This window comes from Lepisma saccharinum, chromosome 5, assembly GCF_977018435.1.
Source record: "Lepisma saccharinum chromosome 5, izLepSacc3.1, whole genome shotgun sequence".
In the NCBI taxonomy this organism is placed as follows: Eukaryota; Metazoa; Arthropoda; class Insecta; order Zygentoma; family Lepismatidae; genus Lepisma; species Lepisma saccharinum.
Window position 1 is genome coordinate 59,237,256 of NC_139233.1, and position 13,441 is coordinate 59,250,696.

Genomic DNA, 13,441 nt, shown 5'->3' on the forward strand with positions numbered 1-13,441 from the left:
AAATCAGAGAACCGAGGAATTTATGAAAAACACAAACAAACAGAACAGCCCATTATTGACGCTATTGGTGAATTAGGTAAAAATATCAAAACTGTTACAGAGCAAAATCAAAATTTGATCACAGAGCTTGTACCTGTAGCTGCAAGGAACATATTAGATTATCCATTCACCCCACTTTCCAGTATTCATACACCTAGTCCTATTGCTCCTCGAAGAATTGAAGCTACTCAGGATCCTATTGAATTGGGTCTTCTTGCTCAAAAATATTTAACCACACCTAAAGACAATAAAGATGAGGTGTTTGGCTTATATGCTGACACAGAGCTTGATGGTAGCATCATACATAGAATTGGCAATTTCAGAGTAACATTTATGGGGGATGATATAATTGTATATTCAGAATCTCGTCTCGGAGAAAAAGGTGCTTTTGTTAAGTATCTCGGCACACCTGGGTTGTGGGAACTGATGACTAGGAAGAGGCCTGGCAGCTATACAGATCAAGATTATGAGCACTACAAGGAAATATTAATTAAATCAGATGCTCTATACCAGAACAATGATCCCACACAAAAAAGAGTCAAGTCTAGCAGTGGAGCAAAATACAACAATTTAATCAAGCCCATGTGGTCACAGATCAAGACTGGCAGTGGAATCAAACAATACAACACCCTGCCTATAGAATTTGTGTGGGTTGATGATGTCAGGAAACTTGTAGATAGGTTATTGGTGATAGCTGGGGAGGAAAATCCTGGCAACCACAATTTTTACAATGAAAAGATTGGAATTATGGACATGATAAGCACCAAATTGTCTAATTTTATAGTGAATGACACTAAGGGGATTGGATATCTTATAAAAATTATTAATACTCTACCACCTAAATTTTGGAATATTTCTGAGGGCCGGGGGTTGGTTAATGACATTATAAACAAGCTGCCATTTGAATTACACATTCCAGGCTATCAGTATTGTGGTCCAGGCACAAAATTGGACCATAGATTAAACAGAGGTGATCCTGGTGTTAATCCCCTAGATGCTGCTTGTAGAGACCATGACATAGCATACAACACACATTCTGATCTTGACAAGAGACATGTTGCAGACAAGAAATTAGAAGATGCTGCATTTGGTAGATTTGTAAGCAAAGATGCTTCTTTAAGTGAAAAAATAGCAGCATTGGGAACCACCATAGCTATGAGCACCAAACAAAAATTGGGGTGGGGGCTGTGAATATGTATATAATAAACCTAGAATGAAGGCCAAGGGTGTTATGTATCAAATACCTTATGCAGGTCTTAAATCTCTTGGGCCTATTGATAGCCTTTTGACCAAAAAGCAGCGCAAGAAAAAAAAATTCTTGTATTGCCAAGGGCCATGGTATGAAATTGTTGCTTAGTACCCCCCAATTAAAAAAATTACAGCAATCAAGAAAAAAATCACATGTGGGGGGTTTCATATTTACTATCCCAGCCATCTTAGCTGCTCTCGGGGCTGTGGGGAGCTTGGCTGGGGGATCAGCTGCCATAGCAAAAACCGTAATAGATGCCAAGAAAAATAGGGCAGAATTAGATGAGCAGAGGCGCCATAACCTGGCCATGGAGAAACAAGACAAAGGTGTTAAGAGAGCCATGAATAAGTTTAAAAAAAACAAGAGCCGCTTACAAACCAAGATATTGAAGCTTTAATCAAGCCACTGGGCATCAAAAATTTTAGAGGTGTGTACATGTCTGATTCTTTGCCAGAGCAACCACTCAACAAAGAGTGTGGCATTGTTAATTTGGATAAGTACAAAAATCAGGGCACTCACTGGATCTGTTATCTTAAATATTTAAACAATGAGGCATTTGTGTTTGACTCATTTGGAGGTGTTCCACCTGAAAATTTAATAAAATATCTAAAATCAGCTAATCTTTATTACAATAATGCCCGTGTTCAAAATTTCAAAGATGTTAATTGTGGACATTTGTGTTTATCTGTTCTCAGATATATGTCTCAAATAAATAAACCATCAATTGAAAATTTTCAAAAAGCCTTGTGGTATCTGAAACATCATGGGGGTATTCCATCTCACCAGCCAAAATTCAATATTGAAACTCAAATTACATGATGATATAGTTTATCCCAAAACAATAGCTCTCAGAGCATTTTATGGCATGTACCTGATCCCTAATATTACACACCACAACAACACAATTGCAGTTGGGGATCAAAACATTGTCATCACTCCAGGGCAATATAATCTGTCCATTCTAAATGCTCAATTATCCAGAGGTATAGTGTTAAGTCAAAATTCTGTCACTCACAGAGTAGAGATTGTATCTGCTACAGAAACAGTGGATCTGGGTACTATAGGAGAGCTGTTAGGCTTTGAGAACAACACAAAACTTGAACCAGGCATCAAACACACTGCTATTAATATACCCAAATTCTTAGCCATAGAAATTCTGAATATTCACTGTAATGTGGCCGAGGGTATGATCACCAAATCAAATGGCATAGGCACTCACAAACAAACTGGCATCATTGCAACATTTAAACCTAATTCTGAATTTATGGAGCCAATCATTTACACTCCATCCCCAACATTATATTTTCCTGTGTGCCATAATAGAATAGATAATATTGAATTGATGGTCACTAATGAAAAAGAAGAATTAGTTGATTTTGCTGGAGCCACAACAACTGCAATCATAGAGATTAATATTTAAATAATAATACATACAAAAAAAAATGGAAAATATTGAGAGTTATGAGCTACAATCATTCCCCCCAAACAGGAGGACATTTGCAAATTTAAATCAACCCAACACAGAGATTGAGGTTGATCTTGATGTAGGGGATGGCTTTATACACCCTCACAGAGCAGATCTATACATCAAATTTGATGTTGTAAAACTCGATGGAACAGATTATCCGGCAAATTCAAATATAAGATTGGTAGATAATTTTGTGCCGCATCTGTTCTCTGAAATTGAGATCAGAAAGCATGGTGTTGTTATAAACAGAGTGGATTATCCCGGCATTACCTCCACAGCTTTGGCCACATTAAAATTATCCAAAACCGAGGCTTCTTACTACAAAATAGGTGGATTTGAGGCTGGTGATAAAATTATATCTAAAAGCCACACAGTGCTGTTCCCCATGCGTCTGTTGCCAGGATTCTTCTCAGATTACAAAGATATTATGTGGAAGGGTGGTTTAAGAATCACATTTAGAAGAGCTGCCAATGATAATAATGCTTTGATGAGGTACAGTGCAATAAACTCTACCGGGGAAGCTCTGCCTAATACCCTGCCTGATGAGGGCAAGTGCATTATTCAGACTATGGAGCTAAGAATCGCAGTTGTTGAATATGAAGCCAGTCATGCTCTTAAATACAAAGCAGATATAATAAAAAATCCACAAATTCCTTTGCAATTTTATACATATCAATGTGTACAGAAGCCCGCATCTGGTACCTATGATGAGTTTGATGCTACAAATTCATTCTCCAGTATACAATATGACATGCCGGATTTTGTGGTGGTATTGTTTCAGACTGGAAGACACAATAATCAGGAAAAAAATTCAAGTAGATTTGATAACTGCAACATCAAGAACATATATCTTAAAAATGGCAGAAATGAGGTTTTTCCTAGAGAAAATTATAATTTAGACATGTCCAAGGATGATTTCCTTAAATTATATGAAGCATTTACAGCATTCAAAAGGGTCACTACTGGCAATACTGACATGTATTACACACCAGATGAATTCAAAGCACAGAGACCCATGTTTGTAATCAACACCTCAAAAAGAAAACAAGTTGTGGTTAATGACAGGACAAATATTAAAATTATCTGTGAATTCCATGAGGCATTACCTGATGACACCATATGTAGTGTTATTCTCATAGGTGAAAAATCATATGTTTATGATGTAAGAAATGAGAGAGTCACAGAGCAATTCTAGAAAAATTACATTATCTTAATACCAGATATACAAGTTGAGCCTGGTGCCCAATTGAACTTAAACCGGAAGTAAATATGTGTGTGTGTGTGGGTGTGTGTGTGTGTGTGTGTGTGGGTGTGTGTGTGCGGGTGTGGGTGTGTGTGGGTGTGTGTTAATACGTTTGGCCTAGTTTTAGGTGTGGGCCAAAAAAATAACAAGAGGGGCATATTTTTGACAGGTTTATGGACAACAATCTCACAGAAGTGCCTTTTATAAGTGTAGGCAAATCAATCTGAGGGGGGTCATCATTTGTACACTAGGATTCAAAATTCTTAAAATTAAGAGCATATCACACTTGAAGAATTGGGGAATAAGAGCATCTTGGCATAATTTTAAGTGTGGGCAAATCGGGCTGTTTAATTATATGAGCTCATCATTTGTACACTTGTAAGTGGTGCTGGTTGTATCGTATTTTACACTACTAACACGACACATGGTATTCATAAAAGGGCCTAATCCGTACAACACGCAAGCAACAATCACACGAGCAGTTTGTTGAGCCGCTTGGGTTCGAAAGATTTCATGTAAGGGAGATTTGACACCGAAGCGACATGCCGCTTGGGAACGAGCCCATAAATATCAACATTGCACACCGTAGCGGCACGAGAGGCTGCAGAAACCTACGTTCGATCGGTGGAATCCCCAAGCGACACGGACGGGACTATCGCACCGAAGCGACAAGCGATACAATCTCATTTAGTCTATAAGCGGGCATTCCCCGCGCATGCGCTATCACTAGACAGAGGCGACATGATACACTATAGCTATTAGAAAACGGCCAAGTCTGAGCGACAAGTAAGCGACAAGCGACACGTGCCGTTCGTCGTGTCGCTTCGTTAGGGAAGGTTGCATTTATTACTGAGTGTTCATTTCTAAGCTGCAGATGCTGCTTGTAGCCTGTCTCGTGATTCTTCTTACTCCTATGACTTCAGGCAAAATACGTATGTTATTCACGTCAACGCACGTATCTAAAGCCCGAATCACACGGAACTGGATTTCCAGTAGAAATGCCCTAGTTGGCGCTGGACTGCATACCCATTTGTTTGTTTTCGCCTCACACGATACCAGGCCCGTAGCTAGAAATGATCTCCCGGGGAAGGGGGGGGGGGGGGGCTCACGGGTTATCAAAGCGGCTCATGGGTTATCAGGGTGCTTTGTAAACCAAGTCTATTTTTTTAAAAATTGAACAGTATTAAATTAAGGTAATTGATGTGTGCGGGGGGGGAGTTCATTGTTATACAAAATTTATAAATATCATACAAATATTACATTCTCCTACGTCTTTTAAAACATCTCTTGAAGTGTTAATAGACTGATCCTGAAATCATCCCTTACACACTGCATACTACTTTAGATGATGCAGACACACAAAAAATGCACAATATTCAATCACAGTACCTACAGTTCATTCCACCCCCGGCCGAAGTAATGGATCTCCCTTACGTTCCAAAAACTTGGGAGCTGTGTTGACCTTTGATGCAGATGAGAAGGGAATTTGCATGATGACATCAAAGTCAGATTTCTGTCTAAACGGGAGGTCGCAACAGGGGCAACGAAGGCACAGATAAAGAAGCTCCCCTATGAAAGAACTTACAAAGTCTAGATAATCTAAATACTTGCAGCTACTTAGACTTGTGTTCATAAACAAGATGAGCGAATGTAATAGGTGCTGTTCATGTTCTGTGGATTTATCCTTAAAGTTGTGAGCTGTCTACATTTTCACTCTTCACTGCAAAAAAATTATACAAAATAGTTTTACCTAATGTCAAGGGGGGCTGATGGCAGTTCCAGTGGAGGCTGAGCCCCCCTGGCCCCTGCCTGGCTACTGGCCTGCACGATACTTGTTAGTTGTTTTGTTACCAACATACGTCGATAGACTTTTGTTCCCATGATTCATTGCGCAGAGCAGACAATCTGTAAAGATGGACGAGAATACTGCTTTGTGCTTTTATTAAAAAATAAAAAATAAAAGTATGGTCTAGAAATTGGCTCGAAAAATAATATGGTAATCAATGCGTACCGAACAAGCTTTTTGATGAACATGAGACTCGCAGGATTCATTCTGGAAAAAAAATGTCACGTACGCATCTCATCGCTTTGCATAAATTCCTAAATATTAATGAACTTAACAGGAATGCACTGCACCTCATCTCTTTAGTTTGTTTTTTTATAACATAAACAGCCAGCACTCGGAAACCACAGAAAAACTCCCCTTTTGAAACTCACAGATTATCTTCACATGGCCAAACTTTGCTCTGATTGGCTGTTCCACAGAATCCAGTCAAAGAAAGCCAGCTAGCAATTGAATCGGCAGGTTTAAGAAGGGAATAAGTCCAAAAAGTAAATTTGTGGGAAATCAAGAAAAACTGTATAAGTGGGAGAGTGTGCTTCCAAGAACAACAAAATTTGTACTGGAACGTGAGAAACCTGTGTAGGTATAGAAGTGTACGTGAAAAACAATGTACATGTAACCAGAACTTGTATAAAATATAAAAAAGGTGGTGGATTTATTTCCTTCTTAAAACGTATGTAGTTTTGCTGGGGAGAAAACGGAAATAAAGTGTACAGGTACAATGGAAAAGAAAATATATTATCGTGTAGTTAACAACACGAAAGTGCACAATGGAATGAATAATAATTACAAAATAATGCCCAAATTCTGAAAATTTGAAGCCAAGTCAAACAACAAACAGTCATTCATCCACCGACTGATCTTCGTCGTGGTGAGAAGTTGTAGGCCTAGTTACCATGACGTCGTAGAAAGGTTTCTTGTCGTCTGGAATGTAGGGGATGATTTTCCTAACATCATTCACTTCTTATTTCGTTGATTGGTAACGTGGCATTGTAATAGGTCGAGAATTAATTTCCTTCTTACACCTTACGTTGATTTCAGGGTTCTATATCTTCAACTAGGGACGGCTTTTTATATATTTCTTCACACTCACGTGTAGAGAGACGCTTTCCGATGATGTCGAGTACAAAAGGTCATTTTGCCATTTTTTGGTCTTCGTTCCCTTCTTAAACCTGCCGATTCAATTAGAACATATCTTATTCCTCCAAACCAGTCAAGCAGCCAGCCAGGCAGCCATCACATCCGGGCAGGTAGCCAGTTCAGCGCCAACTAACTGGATGTCCAGTTACGTGTGATTCGGCCTTAACTGTTTGTCTATTACTAGGTCCTCCCCGATGGCGTGGAGCGTCGTCGCTTTTTAGTCAAGGGGTCAAGTGTTCAATACCCAGTGGAGGCACCTAGTGGTTCGGATCCCACTTTAAACTGTAGGTCCAGTCCCGATTAGCCTTACTGTGCATAAAGTGGAATTAAAACACATTAGCCTTACTGTGCATAAAGTGGACTTAAAACACCAATTCAATCAACCAATCAAAGAGTTAACTAACTAGCTTGTTAGTGCGAAATCTTTGGAGTTTGCAATCAGTATACTTGGGGGGGGGGGGGGCGAGGGTGTTGATTTTGAAAAGAGGGGTCGCAATGTGTCTTCATGGCACGGTGCTATATGCACAGGAAACATTGCTTTCAACTGTATACCAAGGTATATTGTATTCGTTTCTGTACCCCTGAGTAACTACGTTTATTTTTACATACGCATATACAAAGTAGGGATGGCCAAACGGATCCGGGTCCGAAAGTTCCGGATCTGGATACGGATCCGAAAGTTTTGTATCTCAATCCCATTATAATATTACCACGCCTTAAAAGGTATTATGATCTTCGATTACAAAGAAATTTTTCATTAGTTACTCCTTCAAAAAAAAATTTCAAGTATTGTTCCTAAAATACTTTGCTACGCATCGGCTAACACACTCGTGCACAAAAAATAATCTTATTTGTTTAACATAAAATGTCAGAGGTGATTTTGTAAATGCAATTGAAACGAATATGTATTCATTCGAATGTATTGGAAATGGAAACATACATAAATGTGAGACATTCCATTCCAGGATGAAACCTTTAACACATTTAACAAGATAGAAATGTTATACAAAAATTATACAATTGGTCTACAGTTACAGTTTTACAAATTAAAATAAAACATTATAATATATGCAGTGTTATATAATTACACAGTGTAAGGCTAACAAGGGACGGTATCTAAGTGTCCCCGTCCGATTTCCATGAAACTTGGCAGGTGTATAGAGGGGCCCAAAGGAAGAAATACGTGTTTTTTGTTTCGGCTAAAAAAACGGTTTTAGGGGGCAAAACCCCCTCAAATATCAAGATGAGAACAAATTGAAGTAAGGATTTGACCCCTGTGTCCCCCTCCGATTTCCATGAAACTTGACAGGTGTATAAAGGGACCCAAAGGAAGAAATACATGTATTTTTGTTTCGGCTAAAAAACTGTTTTAGGGGGCAAACCTCCTCAAATGTCAAAATGAGGACAAATTTAAGTGGGCATTTGACCCCTGTGTGTCCCTCCGTTTTTCATGAAACTTCGCAGGTGTATAGAGGGCCCAAAGGAAGAAATACGTGTTTGTTTGTTTCGGCTAATAAACTGTTTTAGGGGGCAAAAACCGCCTCAAATATCAAGATGAGGACAAATTGACGTGGGGATCTGACCCCTGTGTCCGCCTCCGCTTTCCATGAAATTTGGCAGGTGTATAGAGATGCCCTATGCCCCTGTTTCTTCCTATGCCATATTTACGTTGTTGTAGGGTCAGATCCCCACTTCAATTTCTCCTGATCTTGACATTTGAGGGGGGGGGGTTGCCCCCTAAAACAGTTTTTTAGCTGAAATACATAAACACGTATTTCTTCCTTTGGGCCCCTCTATACACCTGCCAAGTTTCATGGAAATCGGAGTGGGACACAGGTGTCGATTCCCACTTCAATTTGTCGTCATCTTAACATTTGAGGGGGGTGGGGGGTTGCCCACTAAAACAGTTTTTAGCCGAAACAAAAAACACGTATTTCTTCTTTTGGGCCCCTCTATACACCTGCCAAGTTTCGGAAATCGGAGGGGGACACTTAGACCTCCCTTGTAAGTGTATTAATGACAAATCGCGCACACTGTATATATGTATATTAGCAGGTAACAATATGTTATAAACACAAACACAATCTTACTTTCCAAAGAAGCGCTCATTTCGGATGACAAAACGGATCCGAATCCGAAAAATCCGGATCCGGATCCGAAAGTCCTGGATCCGAAAAAATTTAGGATCCGGATCTGGCCATCCCTAATACAAACCCTCTGCTATGCCAATGGCTGAGGTTTCCCCCTAAAGGCTTACTTGTCTCCGGGCCCCCACGCACCGCGGGGTTTTGCGGCTTGTAGATACGGCACTGGGCATCATGAAATTGATGAAGGGACACTAACAAGGACAACCCATGCCAAGGCAGGAATTCGAACCCAGGATCCCTGGCATAGTAGCGCGCTGTTTGTTTTAGGCACATATCTAATCGGAGCTGGACCTACAATTTTAAGTGGGGTCGGAACCACTCTACAACGTGCCTCCAAAAGAACAAGTATTGTCAGTAATCACAATTTTTATATCAATTTACGGAATCATTCTAGCCCAACCAGGGTATCGAAGAACACTGTGCTAACCACTCCGCCACGAAGATCGAATGGGAGGGGATCAGATTTGCACTTGGAGCTTAACGATTGGGGGGGGGATCAAAATGTTTTCTATCCCATAGAAATAGCGTCCAGGAGTAATGTATAAATAACTGTTACATTAGCAAAAGCACAAAAATTAGCCACTATTTTGCTCCTTAGGTTTAAGGAGGTTAACGAAGATATCAATATCATTAAATTGCAAGTTTTAATCAGCCTGAAAATTTTGTAGATTGCAAGTTCGACCCCTTTCCTTTGCCCCTACCAAGTTGACTATGTACTGTACATAGTGTCAGAAGGAGACGGCTGACACGATCTTGCCAATCTCTACAACTTCGAAGGCAAATCCTTCATTCTGTCAGTCACCCGAGACCCACGATTGCTCCTCGCGTTATTGTATCCTCGATAATTTTTTCAAGGTCCCCGAATACTTTATTTGTGGGAGGGCCATAGAAAGCTGCGCTACGCCACTGTTGCAAGACGTCAGTTTGGGTCAGAGTGGATATATGCCTTTCTTTCTTGCGTAAATGGTGAATCGTTTCCTACACATATTTCGTACACTAATTTATGGCACTTCCTGCTAGTTCTTTATCCCGATCAGAGATGGCGTTGCCTATCGGATATCACCATTATCTCACTTTCGTCTGGGCAATGGCCAATGGGATATGCCCCTTTTTCAGTTGCCCCATCGATTGCATGAGATTCACAGCAGGAAAAGTTTAGCTTCCATCTGTCATACCAGAGATAACTTACCTGTGATCATACTATTGAGACGAGTTATTAATTGATTAAAGTAGAGATATGTTGACTGCTGAAACAGAAACTTGAAAAGATGCTTCGATGTTTCTAGTTTCCCTTTGTCCACACAAATACTTCAACGTAGACAGAAGCTTGATTTAATATCGAAACTTTACATCATTTTCGATACTAACTAGGGAGGTTATCTAAGTGTCCCCTCCGATTTCCATGAAACTTGGCAGGTGTATAGAGGAAGAAATACGTGTTTTTTTTGTTTCGGCTAAAAAACTGTTTTAGGGGGCAAAACCACCCTCAAATGTCAAGATGAGGACAAATTGAAGTGGGGATCTGACCCCTGTGTCCCTCCAATTTCCATGAAACTTGGCAGGTGTATAGAGGGGCCCAAAGTAAGAAATACGTGTTTCTTTGTTTCAGCTAAAAAACTGTTTTAGGGGGCAAAACCCTCCTCAAATATCAAGATGAACACAAATTGAAGTGGGGATCTGACGCCGAAACCACGTAAATATGGCACAGGAAGAACACACACATATAATTGGAACACACACAGCACAGAGCTATGCTTGCCAGTGATATGCACTTTATATCTCAAGTGTCCCACTTGTGCATCTGCCAGTACTTTTAGCACAGAACTTCAACCGCCATCGTACTTCACGGTAGCACTTGCGTTTGGTACCGACAATCCTACAGTTCTGTGCTGTGTGTGTCCCAATTATATGTGCGTGTTCTTCCTATGCCATATTTACGTGGTTTCGGGGTCAAATCCCCACTTCAATTTGTGTTCATCTTGATATTTGAGGAGGGTGTTGCCCCCTAAAACAGTTTTTTAGCTGAAACAAAGAAACACGTATTTCTTCCTTTGGGCCCCTCTATACACCTGCCAAGTTTCATGGAAATTGGAGGGACACAGGGGTCAGATCCCCACTTCAATTTGTCCTCATCTTGACATTTGAGAGGGGGTTTTGCCCCCTAAAACAGTTTTTTAAGCAGAAACAAAAAACACGTATTTCTTCCTTTGGGCCCCTCTATATACCTGCCAAGTATCATGGAAATCGGAGGGAGACACTTAGATATAACCTCCCTTGAAAGTTGACGTTTGCAAAGACCTTGTTTTGAAACACAAGAATAAGTACAGAGTCAAAAGTTGCAAGTTTGGATTTTGTTATTATACAAGTTAAACATGGTATAACAGGGACGTAGCTAGGCAGATATGTTTATTATTGTGGGGGGAAAATTTATATACATGAACATTATACATACATACATAATATATATTGTATATATATATATATATATATATATATATATATATATATTTGTGTGGGTGTGGGTGTGTGTTTGTTTTTGTGTGCGCGCTACGTAGATTTTGATTAATATATAGTAGTAGTTTCTAATAAATAGCCTATATTAAATTATTTTCAAATGTAGCGATTGGACAAAACCACCGCGTCATGGTAATGGGTTAAATTGACGCACATTTCTGACCTGAGATCGGACGAGTGTTTGTTTCCACTGTATGCGATAGGAACCATGTCGAATCGGTAGAAGTTGCAACTACAACAGTTGCTCTGTAGACATCGCGTTGCATAGTTGAAGTTGATAATGAATAGGGCTCGAAAGTTGAGGAAAAATCCTTTTTTCCCTAGTGTCCGAAGACGAGGCCCAACGTAATATACGGTATGTGCCAAAATATACAGTACTGAAACTCCAGCACCTCGAACGCGCATGTGCGTTTGTCGATGGGGCATAGCTCCAGCCGCTCGTGTTCTCAGTAGTGAAAAGGAAGTTATAAATCGCTAATAATGTGTATGTAGTGTTTCTTTCAGGATAAATAAACTCACAGGGGGAACCCTCAGCCATGTAATGTTCGTCTATTAATTTCAGTACTGTATATTTTGGCGCATACTGTGTGTTCATTTTGGGTCATTGTAGGCCAAAAAAAAATGTGGGTTTTATTTGTCTTTTTTTGCCTTTTTCGGCGTTTTTTGGCTTATTGGTCCTATCCCTTTTTTAGGTCTTAACGGCATTTTTTTGCAACTTCACTTTCTTTCGATTACTTTATTACTGCCCATTCTCAATTCGAATAATCATCAGTTCATCACCTCTTAAACATCCTTTCTGTAGTAAAGAAATAAAAAAATAAAAAAAATATATATGAATGGCTTATTGCAGAAAGGGACCTGAGTCACATTCTTGAGGTATCGGAGTTAATTTTTTCATCTCCACTGTGTCTAGCAGCATACTGCAGGGGGGTGCATTGAGGCTTGCAAAATTAACTATTCATTATGTTGAATATTTGAGCCAACAATAGCACATTTCTTTCTTACACTATTAATATTATACGATTTTTCATTGTTTTTCTCAGAATTGTGCAAAAGTGACTCAGGTCCCTTTCTGCAATAAGCCATTCATATATATATTTGAACTATCCCTGAAACCAAAAAAAAAGCATTTTTGGACTGAAAGAAGATGCATTTCATTCATATAGTTTTTTCGCATTGTATGTTCCATACCCCCAGAATTTTGTATTTTTTTTATTCATTAAATATGTAATTAAAACTGATGTTATTAATTAATTTGGATCACATTTATACGTTCTTTCTTCCGTTTTTAGGTCGTTTTTTTATATTTTTAGGTCTTTTTTTGGCCTTTTTTTGGCCAATTATGGGTCTTCAACTTCCAAGCCCTAATAATGAATCAGAATCAGTTCGAGCTTACAGACTTTCAAAGAGGGCAAATTGTTGGTACCTGCCTGGTAGGTGCATCTTTGACCAAAGTAGCCAGTTTATTTAGAGTATCGAGAGCTACTGTATCCTAGATCATGACAACGTATCGTGTTTCTGAAAAAAGAAAAAAAAAAACATATTCAGAGAAACGGGGAAGAAAGTATAAACTGAATAACAGAGGCCGAAAAACATTAAAGAGGATGGTGATCTAAGTGAATAACTCTCTACACTTCTTAAACCCGAAGGTTTATGGCCGTAGCAATGCAAGCATTCCATGTGTCCCTATCCTGGGCAAGATCAATCCAATCATTTCCATCCTTACCGATTTCCTTTAGGTCCATCTCAACTTTATCTATCCATCTTCGTCTTGGCCTTCCTACTGGTCTCTTACCAT